At 36.4% G+C, this 26,090-nt stretch overlaps 1 long non-coding RNA gene across 1 annotated transcript in view; it reads left to right on the top strand.

Annotated features, from left to right (window-relative positions):
- Positions 1–25,755, top strand: part of LOC129463919 (uncharacterized) — a 36,462-nt gene extending 10,707 nt beyond the window's left edge. The window contains exons 2-3 of the long non-coding RNA XR_008651346.2: positions 22,553–22,682; positions 23,227–25,755. This is a non-coding gene — a long non-coding RNA (uncharacterized lncRNA). The remainder of the gene's footprint in view (positions 1–22,552; positions 22,683–23,226) is intronic.
- The last annotated feature ends 335 nt before the right edge of the window (positions 25,756–26,090 follow it).

Below are 26,090 nucleotides of genomic sequence, written 5' to 3'. Positions count from 1 at the left end.
TTGTCATTCAATGTAATATTAGCTGTGGGTCTGTTGTATTTGGCTTTTATTTGCTGAGGTATGTTCCTTCTATACCAGATTTTCTGAGGTTTTCATCATGAGGGGATGCTGAATTATATCAAATGTTGTCTTAGAATCAATTAAAATGATAATACAGTTATTGTCTTTCATTCTGTTGATAGGATGCATCACGCTGATGGATTTGCATATGTTGACTCATCTTTGAATGCCTGGGATAAATCCCGCTTGGTCATAATGAATGATCTTTTTAATGTGTTCTTGAATTCGGTTTGCTAGTATTTTGATGAGAATTTTTGCATCAGTGTTCATCAGGGATTCTGCACAGTAGAATCCTTTCTTTCTTTCTTTCTTTCTTTCTTTCTTTCTTTCTTTCTTTCTTTCTTTCTCTCTCTCTTTCTTTCTTTCTTTCTCTCTCTGTCTCTCTCTCTTTCTTTCTTTCTTTCTTTCATGACTTTGTCTGGTTTTTGTGTCAGGGTAATACTGGCCTCATAGAATGGATTTGGAAATATTCCCTCATCCTCTATTTTTCAGACTAGTTTGAGTAAGATCGGTATTACTTCTTGAAAAGTTTGGTAAATTTTGCAAAATAAGCCATCAGGTACTGGGATTTTCTTTGCTGGGAGACTTTATTTTCTGGCTTCAATCTCAGTTCTTGCTATTGATCTGTTCAGGTTTTAGATGTCTTCATTGTTCAATTTTAAGAGGTTGCATCGTCTAGGAATGTATCCCTTTTTTCTATAGTTTCCACTTTATTGGCATATAGTTGCTCATATTAGCCTCTAATAATTCTTTGAATTTCTGCAGTATTGGTTGTAATGTCTCCTTTTTCATCTCTGATTTTGTTTATTTGGGTCTTCTCTGTTTCTATGTTTCTAAAGGTTTGATGATTTTATTTATCTTTTCAAAAAAGCAACTTTTCCTTTTGTTGATTGTTTATATTTTTATTTCAGTTTCCTTTATTCATGCTCTGAGATTTTTTGTTTCTTTTCTTCTACTAATTCTGAGTTTTGCTCCTGCTTTTCTAGTTTATTAATATTCATTGTTATGTTGTTTACTTGAAGTTTTTTTCTACTTTTTTGATGTAAGTGCTTACTGCCCTTAACTTTCTCCTTAGAACAGCTTTTGCTATATTCCATATGTTTTGGTATGTTGCCTTTCCATTATCGTTTATTTCAAGAAATTTTTTAATTTCCTTCTTATTTTCTTCATTAACCCATTACCTATTCAGTGTGTATTGTTTAATTTTCATGTGTTCGTATTTTCCAAAATTCCTCTTATTGATTTCTAGTTTTATTCCGTTGTGGTAAGAGAAATTACTTGAAATACTTTTAATTTTTTGAATACAGTAAGGCCTGTTTTGTGGCCTTACATATGGGCTATCCTTGAGAATGATCCATGTTGTGAGGGGGAGAATGTGTTTTCTGCAGCTGTTGGATGACATGTTCTGTAAATATCTACTAGGTCTATTTGGTCTATTGTACAGATTAAACCCAATGTTTCTTTGTTGATTTTCTGTCTGTAAGATCTGTCCAATGCTGAAAGTAGGATGTTGAAGTCTCCAGCTATTATTGTATTAGAGTCTATCTCTCTCTTTAGCTCTAATAATATTTGATATATATCTGGGTGCTCCAGTGTTGGGTGCACATATATTTGCAAATTGTTACATCCTCTTGCTGAATTGACCCCTTTATCAGTATATCATGACCTTGTCTCTTTTTATAATTTTTGTCTTGAAATATATTTTGTCTGATTTAAGTATAGCTTTCTTGTTCTTTTCTAGTTTCCATTTGCATGAAATATATTTTTCCATCCCTTTATTTTCAGGCTATGTGTGTCTTTATAGGTGAGGTATGTTTCTTATAGGCAACAGATTATTGGATTATTTAAAAAAATATTCAACCACTCTATGTCTTCTGTTTGGGGGATTTAGTTCATTTACATTCCATATTACTATTAAGGACTTGCTTCTGCCATTTTGTTATTTGTTTTCTGGTTGTTTTGTGGTCTTCCTTCTTTCCTTCCTTCCAGTTCCTGTTACTGAGGGTGATTTTCTCGGGTTCTGTGTTTTAATTTATTGCTTTTAATTTTTTGTATATCTGTTGTGTTTTTGGATTCGAATTTACCGTGAGGCTTGCAAATAATGTCTTATAATCTATTGTTTTAAACAGAAGACAACACTGATTGCATAAACAAAGAGAATACTAATAAAAACTCTCTACACTTTATTCCCCTGCTTTTTAACTTTTTGTTGTTTCTATTTATCTTATTATATATACTATGTCTTGAAAAGTTGTAGTTATTATTTTTGATATGTTCATTCTTTAGTCTTTCTACCCAAGGTAGGAGTAGTTTATACGCTATCATTACAGTGTTCTAATATTCTGTTTTTCCATGTACTTACTATCACCAGTAAATTGTATAACTTCAGATAATTTCTTATTGCTCATTAATGTCCTTTTTCTTCAGATTGAAGAACTCCCTTTAGCATTTCTTGTAGGACAGGTCTGGTGTTAACAATAACCCTCAGCTTTGGTTTGTCTTGGAAAGTCTTTATTTCTCTTCCATGTTTGAAGGAATTTTTGGCTGGTTATACTATCCCAGGATAAAAGCTTTTTTTGTTTGTTTGTTTCCCTTCAGCACTTTAAATGTCTCATGCCACTCTCTCCTGGCCTGTAAGGTTTGCACTGAGAAGTCGGCTGCCAAACATATTGAAGCCTCTTTGTATGTTATTTCTTTCATTCGTCTTTCTGCTTTTAGTATCCTTTCTTTATTCTTTACATTTAGGAGTTTGATTATTATATGGCTTGAGATAGTCTTATTTGGGTTAAATTTACTAGGTGTTCTATACCCTTCTTGTACTTGAATATTGATATCTTTCTCTAGGTTTGGAAATTTCTGTTATTTTCTTTTTGAATAAACCTTCCACCCCTATCTCTGTACTTTCTCTTTAAGGCCAATTACTCAGATTTGTCCTTTTGAGGGTACTTTCTAGATCTTGACGGCATGTTTCATTCTTCTTTGTTCTCTTTTCTTCTGTGTCCTCTGACTGTACGTTTTCAAATAGCCTGTCTTTAAGCTCTCTAATTATTCTTTTGCTTGTCAATTCTGCTGTTAAGAGACTCTGATGCATTCTTCAGTATGTCAGTTGCATTTTCAGCTCCAGAATTTCTGCTTTATTCTTTTCAATTATTTTGATCTCTGTTAAATCTATCTTACAGGATTCTGAATACCTTCTCCATGTTATCTTTAATTTTATTGAGCTTCCTTAATACAGCTATTTTAAATTCTTTCCGTGAAAGGTCACATATCTCTGTCTCTGTAGGACTGGTCACTAGTGCCTTATTTATTTCATTTGTTAAGGTCATATTTTCCTGGATGGTTTTGGCTTTGTGGGTATTTGTTAATGTCTTAAGATTGAAAAGTTTGGTGTTTATTGTAGTGTTTGGAATCTGGGCTTATTTGTAGCCAACCGTCTTGGGAAGGCTTTCCAAATATTCAAAGGGACATAGATGTCATAATCTAAGTCTTTGGTCATTGCAGCCATATATGCATTAGGGGACACCCCAACCTCCGTAATGCTGTGACTCTTGCAGACTAAAAGAGATGTTCTTGGTTTTCCTGGGTTAGATCTGGGAGAATTTCCTTGACTACCAGGAAGAGATTCTTTTTCTTCTCCCTTAATTTTCCCCAAACAAACAGAGTCTCTCTATCTGTATTGAGCTGCTTGGAGCTGGGGATGTGTCACATAAGCATTCCTGTGGTCACCACCACTGGGATTGTGCTGGGTCAGACCTAAGCCAACACAGCCCTGGATCTCACACAGAGCCTATAGTGACCACTGCCTGGCTACTGCCTATGTTCACTCAAGGCCTACAGGCTCTACAATCAGCAGGTGGTGAATCTAGCCAGGCTTCTCTCCTTCCCTTCAGGGTGGCAACTTTACGAAAATTTCAGGAAGGTCCATGGATGCCATCAAGGAGCCATGATCTGGAGTTTGGTATTTAGGAATCTACCTGTGCTCCATTCTACTGCAGATGAGTTGGCACCCAAGCCATAAGACAAAGATCTTCCCACTTTTCCCTCCCCTTCCCACAAGCAGAGGAGTATCTCCCCGTTGGCCACCACTGTCCCAGACACTCAGTGAGTACTGCTGCTGGCAGCTGCCAATATTCATTCAAGGCCCAAGGGCTCTTCAGCCTGTGGTGAATGATGTTAGTCCGAGTCTCTCCATACAGGGCAGTGGGCTGATTGAGAGCAGGTCCATAAATGCCATCCAAGAGCCAAGGCCTGGAATGGTGGACCTCAGGAGCCCAGTTGGTGCTGTACTACACTGGGGCTGAGACGACACCCAAGACTCAATACAAAATCCCCTCTACTCTTCCCTCTCCTTTCCTCTAGCAGGTTCTCTCCTCATAGTCACCACAGCTGGGGATGTGCTGGCTCACACCTGAAGCCAGCACGGCTCTGAGTCTCACCTAACTCCTGTGCTAAGTACTGCCTGGCCCCTACTGTTGATTATTCAGAGCCCAAGGGCTCTTTAGTCAGCAGGTAATGAATCCTACTAGGACTAGATTTTCATTTCAAGTCTGCCAGTTACCTTCTGGCCCAGGGTGTGTCTAGAAATGTCATTCATGACTAGGGCTTGGAATAGGGGCCTCAGGTCTCTGTCTGGTGCCCTGTTTTATTGTGGCTCAGCTCATATCTAAAGTCCTCTTTACTGTCTCTCTTCTCTCTTCAAACAGAGGGAAGGAATCTCTCCTGGAGCTGCAAGTTGTGCTGCCTGGGGTTTGGGGAGGGGTGATGCAAACATACCCTTGGCTTCCCTAGCTGGCGTAAGTCACGTGCACTCCAATCTGGCTCCAAGCTCAGGGCAGTACCAGGGCTTGCCCAGGAATTGCAATCCTTGTGGACTTTCAAGTCCTTTCAAGTTTATTTAGAACCCCAGAGCACTTTAATCCATGGTGGTGTAGCTTGCAAGAACTCAGGTTCCAACCACTGGGATAAGCTATCGACTTCTGGCTAAGGCTGGTCTAAATGCTTCCTCATTGGGTGCTGGCTCAGTTCTGCCCTGTGCTGCTTTTCGCTGTGACAGGACAGCACTGAGTTCCAATGTGAAGTCACACAATGACCATGCTTTCCCTCCCCCAAGCACACTAATTGTCTCTCTGTGCCATGGAGCCACTGCTAGGGGATGGTGCAGGGGTGTTGTAGGTGAGTTAAGACTATCTTCCCTTCCCTCTTCATTGCCTCTTTCCTTAACATGATGTTAAAATCAGGTACTGTGATCACTCATCTGATTTTTGGTGCTTTTTCATGTGGATAGTTGTTCAATTTGGTGTTCCTGCATGGAGAATGACCAGTGGAAGGTTCGATTTGGTCATCTTGCCCTACCTCCTTACTCTTTGTTATACTCTTAATTCTGTGATAACATCCTTTCCCTGGACTGTTATTACAAATGTTGATAAACAGATAAAGATAAAGATCTTACTATTATAAGAGGAAGAGTCTATTGGTGAACGTAGCTTCAGATCTGAGGCCAAAGAGGCCTGTTCACTCTTAATCTGTGAAATATAAAGTCTTTTTGCTGTTGTTGTTGTTGTTGTTTATTATTATTATTATACTTTAAGTTTTAGGGTACATGTGCACAATGTTCAGGTTTGTTACATATGTATACAGGTGCCATGTTGGTGTGCTGCACCCATTAACTCATCATTTAGCATTAGGTATACCTCCTAATGCTATCCCTCACCCCTCCCCCCACCCCACAACAGTCCCCAGTGTGTGATGTTCCCCTTCCAGTGTCCATGTGTTCTCATTGTTCAATTCCCACCTATGAGTGAGAACATGCAGTGTTTGGTTTTTTGTCCTTGCGATAGTTTGCTGAGAATGACGGTTTCCAGCATCATCTATGTCCCTACAAAGGACATGAACTCATCCTTTTTATGGCTGCATAGTATTCCATGGTGTATATGTGCCACATTTTCTTAATCCCGTCTATTTTTGTTGGACGTTTGGGTTGGTTCCAAGTCTTTGCTATTGTGAATAGTGCCTCAATAAACATACGTGTGCATGTGTCTTTATAGCAGCATGATTTATAGTCCTTTGGGTATATACCCAGTAATGGGATGGCTGGTCAAATGGTATTTCTAGTTCTAGATCCCTGAGGAATTGCCACACCGACTTCCACAATGGTCGAACTAGTTTACAGTCCCACCAACAGTGTAAAAGTGTTCCTATTTCTCCACATTCTCTCCAGGACCTGTTGTTTCCTGACTTTTTAATGATGGCCATTCTAACTGGTGTGAGATGGTATCTCATTGTGGTTTTGATTTGCATTTCTCTGATGGCCAGTGATGATGAGCATTTTTTCATGTGTCTTTTGGCTGCATAAATGTCTTCTTTTGAGAAGTGTCTGTTCATGTCCTTTGCCCACTTTTTGTTGGGGTTGTTTTTTTTTTCTTGTAAATTTGTTTGAGTTCACTGTAGATTCTGGATATTAGCCCTTTGTCAGATGAGTAGGTTGCAAAAATTTTCTCCCATTCTGTAGGCTGCCTGTTCACTCTGATGGTGTTTTTTTTTTTTTTTGCTGTGAAGAAGCTCTTGAGTTTAATTAGATCCCATTTGTCAATTTTGGCTTTTGTTGCCATTGCTTTTGGTATTTTACACATGAAGTCCTTGCCCATGCCTATGTCCTGAATGGTATTGCCTAGGTTTTCTTCTAGGGTTTTTATGGTTTTAGGTCTAACATGTAAGTCTTTAATCCATCTTGAATAAATTTTTGTATAAGGTGTAAGGAAGGAATCCAGTTTCAGCTTTCTACATATGGCTAGCCAGTTTTCCCAGCACCATTTATTAAATAGGGAATCCTTTCCCCATTGCTTGTTTTTGTCAGATTTGTCAAAGATCAGATAGTTGTAGATATGCAGCATTATTTCTGAGGGCTCTGTTCTGTTCCATTGGTCTATATCTCTGTTTTGGTACCAGTACCATGCTGTTTTGGTTACTGTAGCCTTGTAGTATAGTTTGAAGTCAGGTAGCATGATGCCTCCAGCTTTGTTCTTTTGGCTTAGGATTGACTTGGCAATGCGGGCTCTTTTTTGGTTCCATATGAACTTTAAAGTAGTTTTTTTCCAATTCTGTGAAGAAAGTCTTTGGTAGCTTGATGGGGATGGCATTGAATCTATAAATTACCTTGGGCAGTATGGCCATTTTCATGATATTGATTCTTCCTACCCATGAGCATGGAATGTTCTTCCATTTGTTTGTATCCTCTTTTATTTCATTGAGCAGTGATTTGTAGTTCTCCTTGAAGAGGTCCTTCACATCCCTTGTAAGTTGGATTGCTAGGTATTTTATTCTCTTTGAAGCAATTGTGAATGGGATTTCACTCATGATTTGGCTCTCTGTTTGTTATTACTGTATGAGAATGCTTGTGATTTTTGCACATTGATTTTGTATCCTGAGACTTTGCTGAAGTTGCTAATCAGCTTAAGGAGATTTTGGGCTGAGACGATGGGGTTTTCCAGATATACAATCATGTCATCTGCAAACAGGGACAATTTAACTTCCTCTTTTCCTAATTGAATACCCTTTATTTCCTTCTCCTGCGTGATTGCTCTGGCCAGAACTTCCAGCACTATGTTGAATAGGAGTGGTGAGACAGGGCATCCCTGTCTTATGCCAGTTTTCAAAGGGAATGCTTCCAGTTTTTGTCCATTCAGTATGATACTGGCTGTGGGTTTGTCATAGATAACTCTTATTATTTTGAGATACGTCCCATCAATACCTAATTTATTGAGAGTTTTTAGCATGAAGGGTTGTTGAATTTTGTCAAAGGACTTTTTTGCATCTATTGAGATAATCATGTGGTTTTTGTCTTTGGTTCTGTTTATATGCTGGATTATGTTTATTGGTTTTCATATGTTGAACCAGCTTTGCATCCCAGGGATGAAGCCCACTTGATCATGGTGGATAAGCTTTTTGATGTGTTGCTGGATTCAGTTTGCCAGTATTTTATTGAGGATTTTTGCATCAATGTTCATCAAGGATCTTGGTCTAAAATTCTCTTTTAGTGTGTATGTCTCTGCCAGGCTTTGGTATCAGGATGTTACTGGCCTCATAAAATGAGATAGGGGGGATTCCCTCTTTTTCTATTGATTGGAATAGTTTCAGAAGGAATGGTACCAGCTCCTCCTTGTACCTCTAGTAGAATTCAGCTGTGAATCCATCTGATCCTGGACTTTTTTTGATTGGTAAGCTATTAATTATTGCCTCAATTTCAGAGCCTGTTATTGGTCTATTCAGAGATTCAACTTCTTCCTGGTTTTGTCTTGGGAGAGTGTATGTGTTGAGGAATTTATCCATTTCTTCTAGATTTTCTAGTTTATTTGCGTAGAGGTGTTTATAGTATTCTCTGATGGTAGTTTGTATTTCTGTGGGATCGGTGGTGATATCCCCTTTGTCATTTTTTATTGCGTCTATTTGACTCTTCTCTCTTTTCTTCTTTGTTAGTCTTGCTAGCGGTCTATCAATTTTGTTGATCTTTTCAAAAAACCAGCTCCTGGATTCATTGATTTTTTGAAGGGTTTTTTACGTCTCTATTTCCTTCAGTTCTGCTCTGATCTTAGTTATTTATTGCCTTCTGCTAGCTTTTGAATGTGTTTGCTTTTTCTTCTCTAGTTCTTTTAATTGTGATGTTACAGTGTCAATTTTAGATCTTTCCTGCTTTCTCTTATGGGCATTTAGTGCTATAAATTTCCCTCTAGACACTGCTTTGAATGTGTCCCAGAGATTCTGGTGTGTTGTGTCTTTGTTCTCGTTGGTTTCAAAGAACATCTTTATTTCTGCCTTCATTTCGTTATGTACTCATTAGTCATTCAGGAGCAGGTTGTTCAGTTTCCATGTAGTTGAGCGGTTTTGAGTGAGTTTCTTAATCCTGAGTTCTAGTTTGATTGCACTGTGGTCTGAGAGACAGTTTGTTGTAATTTCTGTTCTTTTACATTTGCTGAGGAGTGCTTTACTTCCAACTATGTGGTCAATTTTGGAACAGGTATGGTGTGGTGCTGAAAAGAATGTATATTCTGTTGATTTGGGGTGGAGAGTTCTGTAGATGTCTATTAGGTCCACTTGGTGCAGAGCTGAGTTCAATTCCTGGATATTCTTGTTAACTTTCTGTCTCGTTGATCTGTCTAATGTTGACAGTGGGGTGTTAAACATCTCATCTACATAGTCACAGGCAATATGGAGAATTGCAGGGAGGTCTCTTAGTGTAGTATAGCGAATACACACTCTGTGGTGTATAGACTAATAAAATAAATATAAGCGCAAGCTTACCACCCAGAAAAGTCACTCCTCTTTCACAGGTATCAGCGAGTAAGGCATAGGGAGAGAAGAAGTATTCTACTCCAGCTGAAATCTTTCCACTTGGAAACATTATGTCATAGAAAAGGGAACTGTCCATTTATAGATATAACAAGTATTACAGCTCCCATTTCAAAGATAACAAAACTAAAGTTCAGGAATCTTAAGTAACTTAACAAAGATTATACAAGAAGGGCATTGTGGAGCCTGGGCTCAGACTTTTTAAATCTGAGTAAACACCTTAGAATATCTTCTATGTACTTGAATATCTTCCATGAGTATAGAATAATAGAGTATAGATAGGTATGGGGTATAAGATATAGTGAAGTCAGTCAGCACCTTTGCCTTTGAGATATTTTAATCAAATTGGGGAGTAAAAAATTTAGGATAATTTCAGCACAGTTCTTTCTATATGATATTTGAATAAGAATTCAGGAGCAGACTGAGACAATGCTCTTTTGTGTCATAAGTGGGTTGGTTATGGTCATAGGCAGCTTCCCAGATGAGGTGATAGCTAAGTTGAATCTTGAAGGATAGTAAAAACTAGCCAGCTTAGGGGGATAGAGGATGAATGACGGAAGGCAATTCTGAGTAGAAGGGGTTGTGGTGCAAAGATAGGAGACAACATGAAAAAGTTGAAGGATGGCAAATGGTTCCAAATGACTGGGTTAAGTAGCACAAATGAGGGAGTGTTAAGGTACAAGACTGTGAATATATTGGCTTTTACTTAGTCAAGAATCTACTACCTGCCAGACACAGTATTGTGTGCAGAGAGAAAAACAGCAATGAATAAGACAGATGGTGTTTAGGTGCTCAAATGACACCATCTAATAAACACTCTGATTGGAGAAGGGCGTGCTCCTCTAGAAGTACAGGAAGCAGCACCTACTTTGACCTGAGATGGACATGGTTATGTAAATAGCTTCCTAGCAAAGGAACATCCAACTTCAGGAATGACATATAAGCAGGGTTTTACTCAAACAACGGTAGAGGAAGAAAATTCTAAGAAGGGGAAATGGGATGCGCAAAATAAAAAGGCAGCACAAGGAGAGGACAATTTGTAAATTGAAAAACACTGGAGAATGGAATCTGAAGCAAAGACATTGATTCAGCCAAAAAATTGATGATATTCTAACAAAAAAACATGTATAGTGTATCATCACTTTAGTAACTGTTACTTTTATAGCATCACTTCTAACACCTGTGATTCCTTGGGAATTATTTTTTAACACTGCAGGCCAAAAGGACATCAGAAGGGTCAATCACATGACTATACATACAGCTGTATGTTGAGAGGCTGCTAACTCGCCCCAAAATTCAACACCGATCATATAAACTCTATACATTTCGTGACTGTATTTTCATCCCATTGACTGTAGGCTTTTCTCTTGTCAAAATAAAAATGTCCATACGACTCTAACATTTGCTTTTGCTGGTATGAATACCATAGCAGGTATAAACTATTCATATTTGATGGAATTAGAATAGAAACTTAAAACTTGACATGGAGCACCTGTTCTACAGTGTCAGAGCTGACTCAAATTGTACTTCTATTCACAAAATGGGACCAATAATAGGGCTTGTACATGGAGGTTTTGCAAATCAAATTATAAGCAAGAGAGGACCTCAAAAGTAACCTCTGAGATAAAGGTTTTTTTTTCTGTGTTTTCAATATGCTTCCTTATAGATTTAGATGGAAAACTTGTTTCAATGTTTCACCTAAGTAATATATGTTTTTCTGATACCTCAGAATCATTATAAGTTTCATACACATTTAGTATGTATTTATTTTGTTATTTTAACACTTGTATAACTTCTAATCGATATTTGAAGGAGAAAGAATTGCTTTCCTGTTTTATAACAGTTTATATGTTGCTATGTTACAATGTGACATGCTTAAATGGGATCTCAAATTTCATAAATAAAATAATCTGTGAGGTAAAACAAAAATTTAACAATAGAAAAAGGAAATAAAATATGATTTATGAAAATAAAGTTACAGCTTTAAAATATTTTGAAAAAAACTCTACATTTTAGAGAAAAACATTACAAAGAATGGAATTGTCAGCACTAAATATTTGCTCGAAATCAGCCATCTTTAATTTTTAATGATGCTAACAATAGCAGCAATCCAGCCTCTTGTTTTGTTTTGTTTACGTGATGTGGTTATGTCGCCATTATTTTGACAAGTGGAGTTCAGAGGGAGTTCACTCAGAGATACCACATCTTTTGGAAGATGCAAGGCTGGCACTGGAAGCCACTGGGGACTCTGCTTTACAGTCTAGATATGAACATGCTTAAAACAATTTGGAATTTTCTATTTGGTGTCCTGCCCCTAGCTATCTTATTTGTTGGAATCTGTGATCAGATTACAGAAAGATTACACTTTAACCTATATTTAATCTAAACTAAATAGATATCAGAAGCCATGTTAAGAAATTCAATTTTGTTGCTTTTAAGAGCCAGGTGGAGGGTGGTGTTTTATTTTGGTATATTAACTGTTGCTGAGCAACATAAGTTGTTTTCAATATAGTTTATATCAGTGAAGGGCAAATGTAAGTTGTTCCTTCATTTCAAGGGGATGCTTTCTATAAAATTTCCTCTACAGATACCAGTATCTCTATGGACAAGAGGTCAGAAGGAATTCTCACAAAATGCATGTTGGAGAAAATCTTAGGGGAAAAATATGACTCCTAAATGGTATTTTGAAGTTTCAGACATTGCAGCCTTGTCCTTTTGTATACAGTGGTTACATTTATTTTTGTAATAGTAAAGTGCAGCTTGTCATTCTATTCTTTTCAATTATTGTTCTTTTTATTGCTATTTGAAGCCAGTAACTTTACAATCCATTCTAAGCTCATCTTTAATAAGCATTTACAGTTGAACAGACTCGGGTTATTCTCTTTATTACTTCCAAGCTTCATAAGGTCTAAGCAGTTTCATAAGACTTTTCTATGCACCATAAAGATGAAGCAACACATAAGAGACTTCATGATGCCTTTTAAAAATTATGTGCATGCCTCACTTTTGTTGTATAGATGACAAGACCACCTTTAATTTGACTTGCATATTATTTTACAATTACTTAGAGCAACTTGACTTTTTTTAAAAACCAAAGAATATTTTTGTGGAGTTCTAGGAATACAACTTTTTCACTAATCGTGAGATGTCTCAGGTCTTACAAGAAAACAGAAAGGCCACAGTTGTTTTTTTTTTTCCACATTGCTTAAAGGAAAATCAAATAACCCATGTAACAAATGAAAACAAAGATAGGAAAAAAACAGAAAATTGCACAAAAGACTGCTACACCTCTAAGATGAAATCTTTTCCATTTTAAACTACTGGCAAATTTTTATTTAATTTATTTGAGGAAGTAATTGAAGTAAAATGTTAATAAAATTTAATTAACTGCACAATCGACTCTCTTTACTGTCTGCATGATACGGTTTTTTTCTTGTTTCAAACAAGGAAGAGCAATTAATCTTTCCTTTTGAAACAAAGAGGTATACAAGAACTCTGAAAAATTGTATGCTATGGGGTTTGAGAAATTGTTGCCTTTGTTTTTGTTTTTTGGTTAAGGGGACCGAATATATTCTAAATTGTCACTTGCAAGATGCTTCTGTTTGGACTATTGGAAGCCAATTCAGGTCTGCTGTTCTTGAGAGTGTATAAAACTAACATTGTTATGTAGTTTCACTGACAGAGGCGCACTCATGCAAAGCAAGATGGATGGAATGTCGGTTTTCTCTATCATGGGATCCCCATTTAGTGACCCAGATGAGGACTGAGCGAACTTGTCACACAAGCATGACAGGGCCAGATACGACTTTTTAAATGAAGCTCCAAATCTCATATAGATTTGAAGTTGCTGCTAGAGCACAAAATTTGTCATAAAAGACTTGTCAGTACAGAGTTCATTAAGGTAAAGGATGATAGTACTTTATCTGGACACAATTGAGCTCGCCTCTGGCGGCCTAATCTTCAGTTAAAACAAAGTTGTGTTTTGTTGTGTTTCTTCTCTTTAAAGACCTTTAAAAATGATTTCATTAAGCTTTTCCTTGTTCTTTACTCGAAACTCAAAAGTTTCTTGTAAAATTTTCCCCCAATTTTACTTTTTTTTTTCTTTGTTTAATTTGGACATGTGTTTATGATGTCCGCTCACAGTCACTTGGGACTTGCCTGAGTCTTTAGGTGAGGTGTTAAGCTTCTCAGGGCAGAATTGTAATGCTTAGGTGAAAGACCAGGCTCTTAATCATTGGCTCTGCGACTGCCCCACTAGAAATTCTATGGCTTCCATTGAATCTTCTTTTATTTAGGGTCCAGAGATCAATAAAAGTGTTCACTATCACAAGACCATCCAGGACTTAAGATAGATCCAAACGTGACAATGTCATGAAAGGCTTAATTCCCAATTACAAGTAGCTTTGTCAGAAGCAGTTTCAATGTTTTCGAATATATCATTTTGATAGCAATTTACTATGAACTTCAGCATAATTTTAATATATACATCTTCCTGAAAGAACTTTAAAGATGTTTTCATCTATTTGTACCACCCCTACCCACTCACCATTCTAATTCAAGGAATATTCCCATGAAGTTATTAGGGGCACAACTCCTATTATCCTCATTTTACATGTGGGAAAAACAAAAGAAAGGCAGAGTAAAGTTAGTATATTCTTGTTTAGGAAAGTAAGAAAATGATCACTGATTTACCTTCTACTCCTGATTTCCAGCTTAATGTACTTAGCCTGAACTGAGATAAAATATCAAATCAGTATCAGGAACATGCTGATGCTCCATCCAGTCCTCTTTTAGAACTAAAGAACTTCTCCCTCAGCTGCTAGGAGTGTTGCCAGATGTTAGGCCTCCGCTGATAGCCTTTTCCAGGAATTGTTTGCAACTTAAGAGAGTTGTTAATCCTCTTTTCTGTGTAACCAGCACCCAGTGAATGTTCTCTGTAAGGATACAAAGGCTTAGACAGTTGGCCCAAATTCAATATATCTTTGAAGGATCACCTCAGCTTCAGAACTTACCAGAAGACCAACTGAGTTTCCAGGTGAGAATGCATTACAGAACAATTTCTCGCCTTGCCCAATCAATTCTACTTTCTTCCCTTTTTCCTAGAGGCTTTGATTCTGAGAGCAGTCTAGAATACACTTCCTGCATCCACATTTTTGTCTTTGAGTCTGCCCTCAAGAAATGTGACCAGTGACACGATATTTAAAGTATATTAGGAACCAAACCCACCAATCTTAAACACTTCAACTTTTTCCTCTTAATAGATCTGATGTATGTTGAAATATTTTTCTTCTGTTACATGGTAGTCAAATAGCTTTTGACACAAAAAATATAAGGGTCTTCTTATTAAAAATGCTTAATAAAATCAATTTGTAAGTTGGCAAATAATAAGGTTTTCACCTTATGTCATTTTGAGTGTGAATTAATTTTTACGTCAGTAAAGTAATTATATTAAGGGCACATTTGAAAAGATCAAGTAGCCTCACTAGGTGCACAGAATAACCATCCAAGTTTTGCTCTAAAACCATGGACAGGTTCTCGCCTTGTGCACATGATCCCCAAGTGGAATGTTTCCTTCTATCTGAGACTGATTATGAAATGTTTATTGAATCGTAGTATCATCCATGCTTTTTAATTTTAATGCAACACATCTGTTTTCTATCACTATGTAACGAACTATCACAAACACACAGACTTAAGATATAATTTTACTTTATTTTAGTTTATTATTTTCTCTTTATTACATTTTTATCTCACAGTTTCCATGAGTCAAGAGCTAGGCTTCGCTGGGTCTTCTGCTCAGGCTCTCAGGAAAGTTGAATTCAAGGTGTCAGACATGTTGTGTTCTCATCTGGAGGCTCAGTTAGGGAAGGATCAGTTTCCAAGCTCCCACATGTTGTCAGCAGAACTCATTTCCTTGAAGCTATAAAATTCACTTAAAGTTGCCACTTCAAAGCCAGAAAAAGGGAGAGAGAAAGAGAGAAACAGACACTGGTATTTTCCTTCCAATTCCGACCTTTAGACCACTGTTAAAAGAGCTCACCTGATTAGGGCAGGCCCACCCACATTGGTCTTTTTATTAACTTAAAGTCAACTAATTGATTAGTTATGTCATCAAAATCTCTTCACCTTTGTCATGTTCTATTGGTTAGAAGCAGGTTCCATGTCCCACCACACTCAAGGGGAGAGAATTGCACATAAATGGGGCCATGAGAGTTATCTCAAGAATTGTGCCAACTGCATGCAGTAAAAATATATCTATTACAAAATCAGGTAGCATGATTTTTGAAGTTAAAAACATATTCACATATGTAAGTATAATTTTACATAGAAGGTATAGAAAATATGTACATTTCAGCTTAGGAAGAATCCCAAGATTGGGGTCTTACCACCCTAACATTGGAGTCCAAATAATTATTAGTCCATGGTTTCTTTGCCTGACTCTTTGGCTTTGTGTTTTAATTCTTATGAGTGTCTATTCCCAGTCAGGCAAAGCCCCAAATTTGCCTCCTTGAGTAACACATTTCATTTTACTTCTGGGACTCAAATTTATCCAATGTCTCTAATCTCTCTTATTCAGATGACTAATTGCTTTGCATAATTGTTGGCTTAGAGTTAATTGTTCTTTCCTCAGGAAGACTGGCAATGTTTATTTTTTCTTCAAAATGACAGTATATGTGCACTTATGGTTCCCTGAACAAAATGCATGCCTCTTGTGTTGCACTGGAGAGTCTGAGCACATTATATACAATCCATTATAGTTAGGATTGACCATATGACTTACTTTGACCAATGGAAAGTTACTGGATGTAAAAGAAGCAGAAGCCTTTGCACTGGCCTCTGGACCTTCTGTCAATTCACCATAAGGAGAATTTGTCTTGAGTAGCCATTGGTCTAATGTGGATAAGAGAAAATTGAAGTAGGCCTGAACCTAACCCACACTATGAAGTCAGTGCTGGTTGACTTGCATCTTGAAGTATATCCACCCAGTAGAGCCTAGCCAAGACTGGAATAACTATACAGTTCTAGTCAGGCCAGGTGTGTCATTCAAGTCACTGAATTTTGCAGTGGTCTGTTAGTGCCACCATGCCCAGCTAATTCTTTTTCTGGTAGAGATCATGGCCTCACTACATTGCCCAGGCTGGTCTCGAAATCGTAGCTTCAACCAATCTTCCATCTTGGCCTTCCAAAATGCTTGGGTTGCAGGCACGAGCCACTGTAACCAGCACCATCTAAAAACAGATTCATCAACAATAGTTGTGCATCTTAGAAATTTGTGCATTTTCTAAGACTAGCGAAGTATGTTGACATTGAGGATTTCATTCTTTCCCTTAAAATGTTAACTATAATGTCATTGGTCAAAAGGTAACCGTCAACAAATAACTTTATTGGTTTAAGCATCCTACTGGTCAGTTTTTATAAAATTAGTGCTTTGCTATTGTGTATTTGTAATCATAACTGAGATGGGTTAAGAAAACTTCCAGAAAGTATAAAGTTTTATTCCAAGAAGGACACTGTGCACTGGAAGACTATAGCTTTTAAAAAGTGTAAATACAAGTAATCCCTTGTAACTCCTAATTACCTTAATTTGAATTTAACATTTTCCTTAGTGTCCTCATTCCTGCTAAAGTTTCTTCGAAGCTGAAATGTATCATAATTAACAGTCTTGTTCATGCATTTCATGTGTTTTCATTGTGGGAATAAAGACCTAAAATTCCTAATTAGATGAACACAGTCTTTGAAAGTGGTGAATTTGGAATGACTCTTCTATTTGAGGTGGCACTATTATTTCTAATAATAACATTAGCTGTAATCACCATATTACTCAATACTAACATGTGACTCTTTTTTGACATCAAATAGCTTAACTTTTCCAGTTTTCTTTCTATATGAAAACATTTGTATTTTCCTGCCAACCATATTAGACCATGTATTTATAATATCACTCTTCTAGGACTGATGCCTGTGTGCTATTATCATCTTGTGTCCTTGTCCCTAATAAGTGTTTCCCTGTGGGAGCCACATAGCACTCAAAGCTGCCTGCAGTCTTTCCAGGAGGCAAATAATTAGCCATGGAAATAATTCCATTCCAAAGGGAATTCAAATTAACTACAATTCTCATGCATTTCTCCTTGATGTGAATGAATATCATGTAAGTTAAGCCAAACTGCTTCTATTTGGATTTAGTTCTGAGACTTCTCTTATTGTGGATAGAAAAACTCTAGTGACTGAGAATGGTCTTAATCTGGGATGAGATGTCTTCATCTAGATTCCGTGATTTTTGTCTTAAAAACCATACTACATTAAACTACATACATTAAACTTTCAAAGACAGAGCACATCTGACTACCTAACTCATGGACTCATTGTGGATTTAATTTTATTTGCTAAGTAGTCAAATTAAACACGTAAATAAAAATTACAAATGTATGTATATTCTCAAATGTGAGTTGATGGTTGCCTGTCTTACCTCTGGCCTAATTTGATATCAAAATCTGTTAATTTTGCCCTGCTCAAGATACACACACATACACACACACACACACATATATGTATAAATTCTACTGGCTAAATTAATCCTTTCTCTTACGAAGTCCCTACCTATGGTAGCATGTATTGTAGCTGTTCTGTACTTTCCCCTGAAGGTGACAGATTGGGTATTTATTACTGTTATTACTAGATTTGCAGTGCTTGGCCAAATCTTCAAGAACCCCTGGTTTCATTTTTTTTTTCTTTCTTCCCTTTAAATTGTTATTCTTTTTTCTAAATCCCTAATTAAAATTTTCTATCCTCTGCTACCTGTGCAACACGTACTTCACTTCCTTGACTTCTGCCATTGAGTTCTGACATTCCCCTGTTTTGGCTCCTATATCGTGTATGTGACTAACTTTTCCCTTGCATCACTAGCTTTTCTGTTGGGAATAAACTCAGTTTATGGTGCATTCTGATGCCCCGTGTCTTTCTGAAGCTTCTTCTCTCCCTTCGTGTTGTAGAGGAAATTATTTATCTAACCTACAAGGAAATCTAGTTTTTGGATAGGAAACAGCTAAGTTCTGTGTAGTTCCACAAAGAAGAGAGTTCTTATCAAGAAAGTAAGAAAAAACTTTATTTATATGCTCTCTGTTTCTTTAAATCAAAGTAGCCATATATCAAAAGCTGTTGGCTGACATAGAATCAGAGAAACACTGCCTCAGCACTTTTATCTTTAACTCGTTACTGCTCACTAAATAAGAGTTGTGTAATTATAAGTCATAACAATATAGATAATCATACATATAGAGGAATAAAATAAATTAAGTTGAACTTTATAAAAATGAGGCAATGGATCTAAAACTCAGTATGTTCTGCTAGGCTTTGAGTAGCTTTCTTTTGGTTTGATTTAAATAAGTTTGTGTCTCTTAGATGAACCCACAGGCCAAACAGTGCTAGGTGTCTCAATAACCACCATAGGAAGTTTATGAAACAAATTTCAAGGCAAGAGCTGTAATTACCACACAAAAAAAATAAATGGCTATCAGTAAAGACTATCTCTTCATTGGAAATGTCTTACTTCCTGTCTTTCTTTTTCTCTCTCTTCCCCACCTGACACGTAAGTGTGGGAATCATTAATGCTGTTCACAACACCTCCATCGCTCTTTAGTCTAAGCACATGCAGCACAGAGTGGCTCACCTCCATGCCCTTTGAAGTTACAGGGGTTGTGAGTCTTGCTTTGGCCACGCCTGACTTCTGGACATCACCACAAGAAGCAAATGGAATGATTTGCCATGTAACTTTTTCTCTGTTAGTGCAACTAGAAACAGAACCACTCAAAACGATAGCTTTTCCATGAGTCCAGGCCATGGAGTGATGACAATGACTTGGAGCAGAGGCCCCAACTGAACTTCAGTGGTTAAAGATAAACGTTAAAAAAAGACAAATCATGATGCAAATGAGAAATTTTCAATAATATGGAGCATTAAAATCTTTGTATTTTGTCAATCTGTTTCTAAATATATATATTTATTATATATGTGTGTGTGTATATATATATATATATAATAAATATCACATATACCACAATCACATATACCTACATATATACACACAGATGTCACAGGAATATTATATATATTATCTATACTAAGTATAGTAATGTTGTAGCTTTTTTGCTCCCATAGTTCAGTGAGCAGGAGGGAGTGGCACCCAGTGGCTTCTCCTCTCCAGTTGTTTGGCAAGCCGGAGGGACTATTACAGCTCTTTTACTTCCTCCACCTGTAGCTTGGAGAGCAGGAGCTCTTTCACTCCCACAGTTCAGTGAGTTCTGGGTTCTTGTCTCATGACCCAGAGGAATAAGGTACATGGACACAGGAGAGTGAGTAAGGCAGGGTAAAATGTTATTGAGTGACAGAAAGAAAGCTCTCTGCAACAAGAGGATGTCCGAAAGTGGGTAGCCATCTGTGAGGCTAAGTTTGGGGTTTTTATGGGCTTAGAGTAGGGGATAAGAAGTTCTCACTCTTAAGTTTCCTAAAATTCTAGTTTCTGATTTGCTTAGCAGTTTGTTCTTCCTCTAGAAAAGTTATGTGCTCTCATATTGCCAATTCTTACTTTATACCCAAACTCTTAAGATGGGGATAGAAGTTCTCACTCTAGTTGTGGAATCAATCTGGATCTGGCAGCTCGATTTTCAGGCTTTAAATTGTCCTTGGCTTGAAGGTCGGGCTTCACTGGGAACCCATCCCTGTCTGCCTAGGAATTTGCCTGTCTCTTGTCAGTATCAATAACATAATAAAAAGCTCTTTCAGATAATAGAAATATTTTTCCAAGGAAATAAATATTATTCTCCAATGTAAATAAAAGAAGGTATTGCATCATATGAATGTATTCTCTTATAATTTAATGATTACTTATTTATGTCTTTGTTTTAACCTATTTGACTTTTTTCAAATATTTGTGACAATAAACAATATCTGATAAGCATCCCAGCTTCAGAATATTTTCATAAAACATCATTATTTTCTACAGAGCATAAGTTTCTGTGTGTAGAATTTCTGAGGCCTGCATATAAAAAATTGTGTCTCATATGTAAAAATAAACTTATTTTTTAGTGTAACAATTTACCCTTTACTAACTGAATGAGTTTTTACATTTTTCTGCATTCTTACTGAAAATGAGAATTAGTTTTGTTAACTGTTTGCCAATTTTACTAATAACTTTAGATTATTGAATTCATTTGCTTTTATTTAATAACTGTGCCTGTATATGTATTTTTATATTTTTAGTTATTATTTATTTATATATTTTGTCTACTAGATGTAGTACCAATATAGACATGTGTTCTAGTTTGGCCAATATAGTTATGTGTATCACCATTCTTCTGGGGTGAGTCAGTGAGAGGAAAACTTTCTTGCTTCAGAAAATAAAATATTGAGCTTCCCTGGATGTGAATACATCAAATCATATAAATCTGTATGCTGATATAATATACACAGTCAACCTCTCCCTTTAGGCTATAAAACTGAGATATAATGTAAATTGTGTTATCAATAAGATATCTTTTAACTGTCTCCAGGAGATTTTCTGAAGACAAAAGTAGTTTATATTTATGATAACTGTTAAGATAATGTCATATTTTTATTTGATCAAAACTAATATTAAATTTGTCAAAGAAAACTGAATTTGAACTCTTCACAATACATTATATTTGTGTTAATTTTTTGTATTTAAATTTTAGTAATGCCAACTATTTTCTCCAAAGAGAATACAACAGCAACTATAAAACTCCAGTAGTGTCATCTAATAAACTGCAAATCAAGTCATTTTCACTATACCAGTAGAGGTAGGAATAAATCAGTTATTAGAATAACTGATTTCTGACAATGGTTTTTAGATTTCTAGGTTGTGATTATCTAATTCATATTTTATCTATGAATATAATTTGAACTAGAGCATTTGAGTTTGAGAAAAATAAAATAAAAATTGAGATACATTTCAGTTATTACAGATGTGTTTGCAAAACTGTTTGGAAAATATAAATGAAACAAAGGTTGAGGTAATTAAAAACTTGATTTGAAACATGAATAGAATTAAAAGGGTAGGAGTTGCTTATATAATATAAATATAACCGGACCTCAGATCTGAATCTTCATCAAAGATTACAGTCCAGAAATCAAAGTTAAAGTCAAAACTATTTTCTTGAATTAATTAAATGTGATTAGTGGGAGATAGAGACATAAATAAATTAGATAGATAGATAATCAATAAATTATAGAGATAAACATAAAAATATCATAGATAGATGGTTGATAGATGACAGAAATAATTTTTCTTTTTCAGCCACTTCCTTTACTCAACACAATTACTCTTTTACTTCTGTTATACCTCACCCCCCTGAAAACCACCGCTCCAGCTGTCAGCCAGCATTATCTCTTTGCCTTTTTTAATCCCCCTTGCTTCTGTCCTATGACACTTGAAATAATTTGACTCTTAGGACAACATCTGCATCAGAGTTAAGGTATGAGAAGAAGGTAATTGGGCCAGTAAAAATCCTCTTTTGCAGGTGGATCACAGAGGCCATTAATAATGGCTGTTCTATTTCAGAAAATAATCCCTTAAGTGGGAGTGAAAGTGAGATTGTTACTTTATACCCAAAGAAATTTCTCAGTATTGCCAATATAGAAAGGTGGAATAAATATTTTATATTCTACCTTTAGAGTCCAATGTGCTCTTTTATTGAGGACGATGAATCAGAATTGGCAATATGAGAGCACATAACTTTTCTAGAGGAAGAACAAACTGCTAAGCAAATCAGAAACTAGAATTTTAGGAAACTTAATTAAATCATTGTTTTATCAGTACTTAGGTTTTAAAACATCTATGACAGAATGATACACAAGAAATAAAATAGAAATATAGAAAAATAATTAATGATTGGGGAAGATACCATCATGGGTGTACTAGTCTTAATAGAATAAGCTATGCTGAAGTAGCAAGCAACTTGTAACTCTCAACAAACTAACAAAAGTGTCTTTCTCACTCACACGGGATCTACCACAGAGTGAGCTAATCCTGGGCATCTGATCTCAAGGTGCTGACTCAGAGATCCAGAATGCTTCTTTCACAGCTGCATAGCCTTCCTAAAGAAAGTCTGAAGGGCGTTTCTTTTTTTCATTATAGATATAAAGTGCATTTATTCTGCTCACATGTCTGTGGCCTGAGCTAATTACGTGGTCTTATCTAAATGGAAAAAGATGATAAAATATAGTTTTCTATGTGTAAAGGATGGAGGAATATAAAACAATTTGGAGTAAGTATACAGCACAGTAGCTACCCACCAAGATAGGATTCTGTTGTTTAATTATAATATGGGTTCATACAAGTATAAAAATCTCAATTTTCTGTAAAATATATATGTAAACAATATCACATTTATATGCTAAAATATCTATAGCAACTTCTGAATGAAGGAATTCTTCGTGGCTTCTTTTATCTCTCTTGAGCTGTTTGTGCATGATATTTTAAATTTTTGAATCTTAAATAAGCATAACGTGTACGTAATTAAAGTGTGCTTAAGTTTTATGTGTATATAAGCATATGTGTGTATATGTATAGAGACACGGGGAGAGAAATAAAAAGAGAAAATACCCTTATTTTCTTCTCTCTATTTAATTTATTAAATATGAATCCAAACAAATGTTTTGCGTACCTTTATTTGTTATATTCTGGAAAATTGCCTTTTAAAATTCATAGTGGTCTACAAAAAACTGTTTTTTTTTTTTTACAATCAATAGCCTAGTCAATTCATTGATTTATCTAGCTAATATTTATACATGCCTTTTTTTTTCTTTGAGATGTAGTCTCACTGTGCTGCCCCGGCTGGAGTGCAGTGGCGCGTTCTTGGCTCACTGCAACTTCCGGCTCCTGGATTCATGCCATTCTCCTGCCTCAGCCTCCCAAGTAGCTGGGACTACAGGCACCTGCCACCACGCCCAGCTAATTTTCTGTATTTTTAGTGGAGATGGGGTTTCACCATGTTAGCTAGGATGGTCTTGATCTCCTGACCTAGTGATCCACCTGCCTTGGCCTCCCAAAGTGCTGGGATTACAGGCGTGAGCCACCGTGCCGGGCCACATGTCTTCTTTGTGCTAGGCACTGTTCCAACACTGAGGGTTTCACAGTGGAGACAAAATTTAAGAGCACTATGGAATTTACATTTATAGCAAGAGAAAGACAAAAAAAAATGAGAAAAAAATCAATAAAATAGAATGCTGAAAGTGTGAATGAAAGAAGTAAAACTGGTAACAGAAGTGCAAGGGTGGTAGAGGGAGGAAATTTAATGTTAAAGAGAAGGTCTTTCCGTAAATTGATTTCTGAGTAAAGAATTTATAAGGAAGTCTGAAATGTAGATGTCTCTAGGGGGACCATTCCAGACAGAGAAACCAACAAGAAAAAGATATATCCTGAAGCTGAACACAGGCGAATGTTCCGGGAATAGGAATGAAGCCAGTGAGGCCAGAGGGGAGAAGGCCTAGAATTAGAGATTAGAGAGGTCAAGCATGTGGCAATGTATTCTCTGAGATCTTTCAAGCCAGAGCAGTGAGTTTGGCTTTTCATGAAGAAAGTCATGGGAGTGTTTAAACCAGAAAAAGACATAATATATAGTCTACTGAGTCACTCTGGCTGCCATATGGAAATATATGTTAAAGAGGGCCAAGAACAGAAGTAAGTAGATCATTTTGAGGCAAGAATCAATATGAGATGATGCTCACTCCAACTAGAATAGTAGCAACAGAGATGGTGAGAAATTGTCAGGTTATTGATCCATTTTGAAGGGAAAGTCAAAAGAATTTGCTGATAGAACAAATTTGGAATGTGAAAGTAAGAATGGAATTCCCCTTTACCTAGAAGAGAAAGAATTTGAGGAAAGGTTTGAGACATAAAATCAAGAGGCATACTGTATATATTGTTTAGAGGCCTCATAAAATAACTAGGTGAAGGTGTTAAAAAAAACAACTGTGTGTTTAGGAGTCTGCAGTTTCAGTAAGAGAGAGTTTCCCTGAGACTAAAATAATATCCATTCATGCTGCTTTTGTATTTATTATATCCTAGGAACTGTTTTGTCTACTATATGTATGAGTTTTTAATTTACACAAAATTCCCATAGGTACTATTATTATCAACATTTTACAATGAGAAGGCTAAGACGTAAAGAAATTAAGTGTTTGTTCCAAAAACAAAGAGTTACTAACTGATAGAGCAAATGTCTGTGTGTCTATTAACCCTGCTTATTGTCTCTCTTGGTAATTATCATATAGCTAACATTTAAAGCCATGAAATTAGGTGAAATCCCCAGGGGAGAGTAAGGGAGAATGGAAGAGTTCCAAAGAGGGGTGGAAAAGTAACATCTTATAAGAAAGAAAACAAGCCAGGTTGTGCTGTCTTGGAAGCAAAGACAGTATTTCAAGAAGGATTTGATCATGTGTATAAAATTATGCTGATAGGCTAAATTAGAAAGGCTTCACGTTGGCTTTGGGGCTTAACTGCATGGAGGATTTGGGGAACCTTGATGAAATCAGCCCAGTGAAGGGACAAGTGTGAACTTCAGAGAGACAAAAAATGATGACAAGAAATAGAGATACTTTTTGAAGAGCTATTTTGGAAGCAGAACAATGGCAAAGAAGGGTGGTTAGATCAAAAAGGGATTTTTTGTTTGCATACATTTTAAGTTAGAAGAATATGGCACTGTCTCTGCACTTTGCTGATGTAGAGTATATAAGCACAAGTGTAAAGAGGTGTTGGGAGTAGAGAAAATTATCATGCTATTTTGTTTATTAATTCGATGAATGAGAAAAACTCATCAGCTTAGGGTAAGTCAAAGTTCTGGAGCTACAAGAAGATAAATGAATAGGAGAGATAGTATATATCTACTGTCAACGAAAAGAGTCAAACTCTATAAAATATTTTAAGAGATTTATTCTGAGCCAAATATGAGTGATCATGGTCCGTGGAGGTCCTGAGAACATGTTCCCAAGGTGGTAGAGGTACAGCTTGTTTTATATATTTTAGGGAGGCATGAGACATCAAACAAACACATTTAAGAAATACATTGGTTTGGTTCAGAAAGGCGGGACAACTCAAAGTGGGGGCTTCCAGCTATAGGTAAATTTAAACATTTTCTGGTTGACAGTTGAGTTTATCTGAAGACCTGGGATCAATAGAAAGGAAATGTTCAGGTTAAGATAAAGGTTATGGGACACGAAGTTTTATTGTGCAGAGGAATATCTCACATAGCAGACTTCAGAGAGAGAGCAGGTGGTAAAATGTTTCTTATTGGACCTAAAAGGGTGCCTGGCTCTTAGTTGGTTATCTCATGGATCTGGAAAGGCAGAAAGGAAAACAATGGGGAGAGGGGATTATCTACAGAAGTGACTTTTTCCCACAAGAGACTTTACAGGACAATTTCAAGATATGGCAGAGAAATATGTTTTGGAGTAAAATATGTTGATTTTCCTCCTTGTGTTGCCAGAGTCAGATTGGAAAGTAAGTCATGATATACAGAGTTAAATAAAACCCATATGATGAGAATTTATGGTTTGTAGGGCTTAACTCCCCAGACCCATTAGATGGGAATTTGGGCAAGATTAAAAAAAAAAAAAAAAAAAAAAAAAAAAAAACAGAACTTAGTCCTCACTACTGTGAAAGTTAGGCCACATTA

This window comes from Symphalangus syndactylus, chromosome 15, assembly GCF_028878055.3.
Source record: "Symphalangus syndactylus isolate Jambi chromosome 15, NHGRI_mSymSyn1-v2.1_pri, whole genome shotgun sequence".
In the NCBI taxonomy this organism is placed as follows: domain Eukaryota; kingdom Metazoa; phylum Chordata; class Mammalia; order Primates; family Hylobatidae; genus Symphalangus; species Symphalangus syndactylus.
This window is presented reverse-complemented; position numbering and strand designations above follow the sequence as displayed.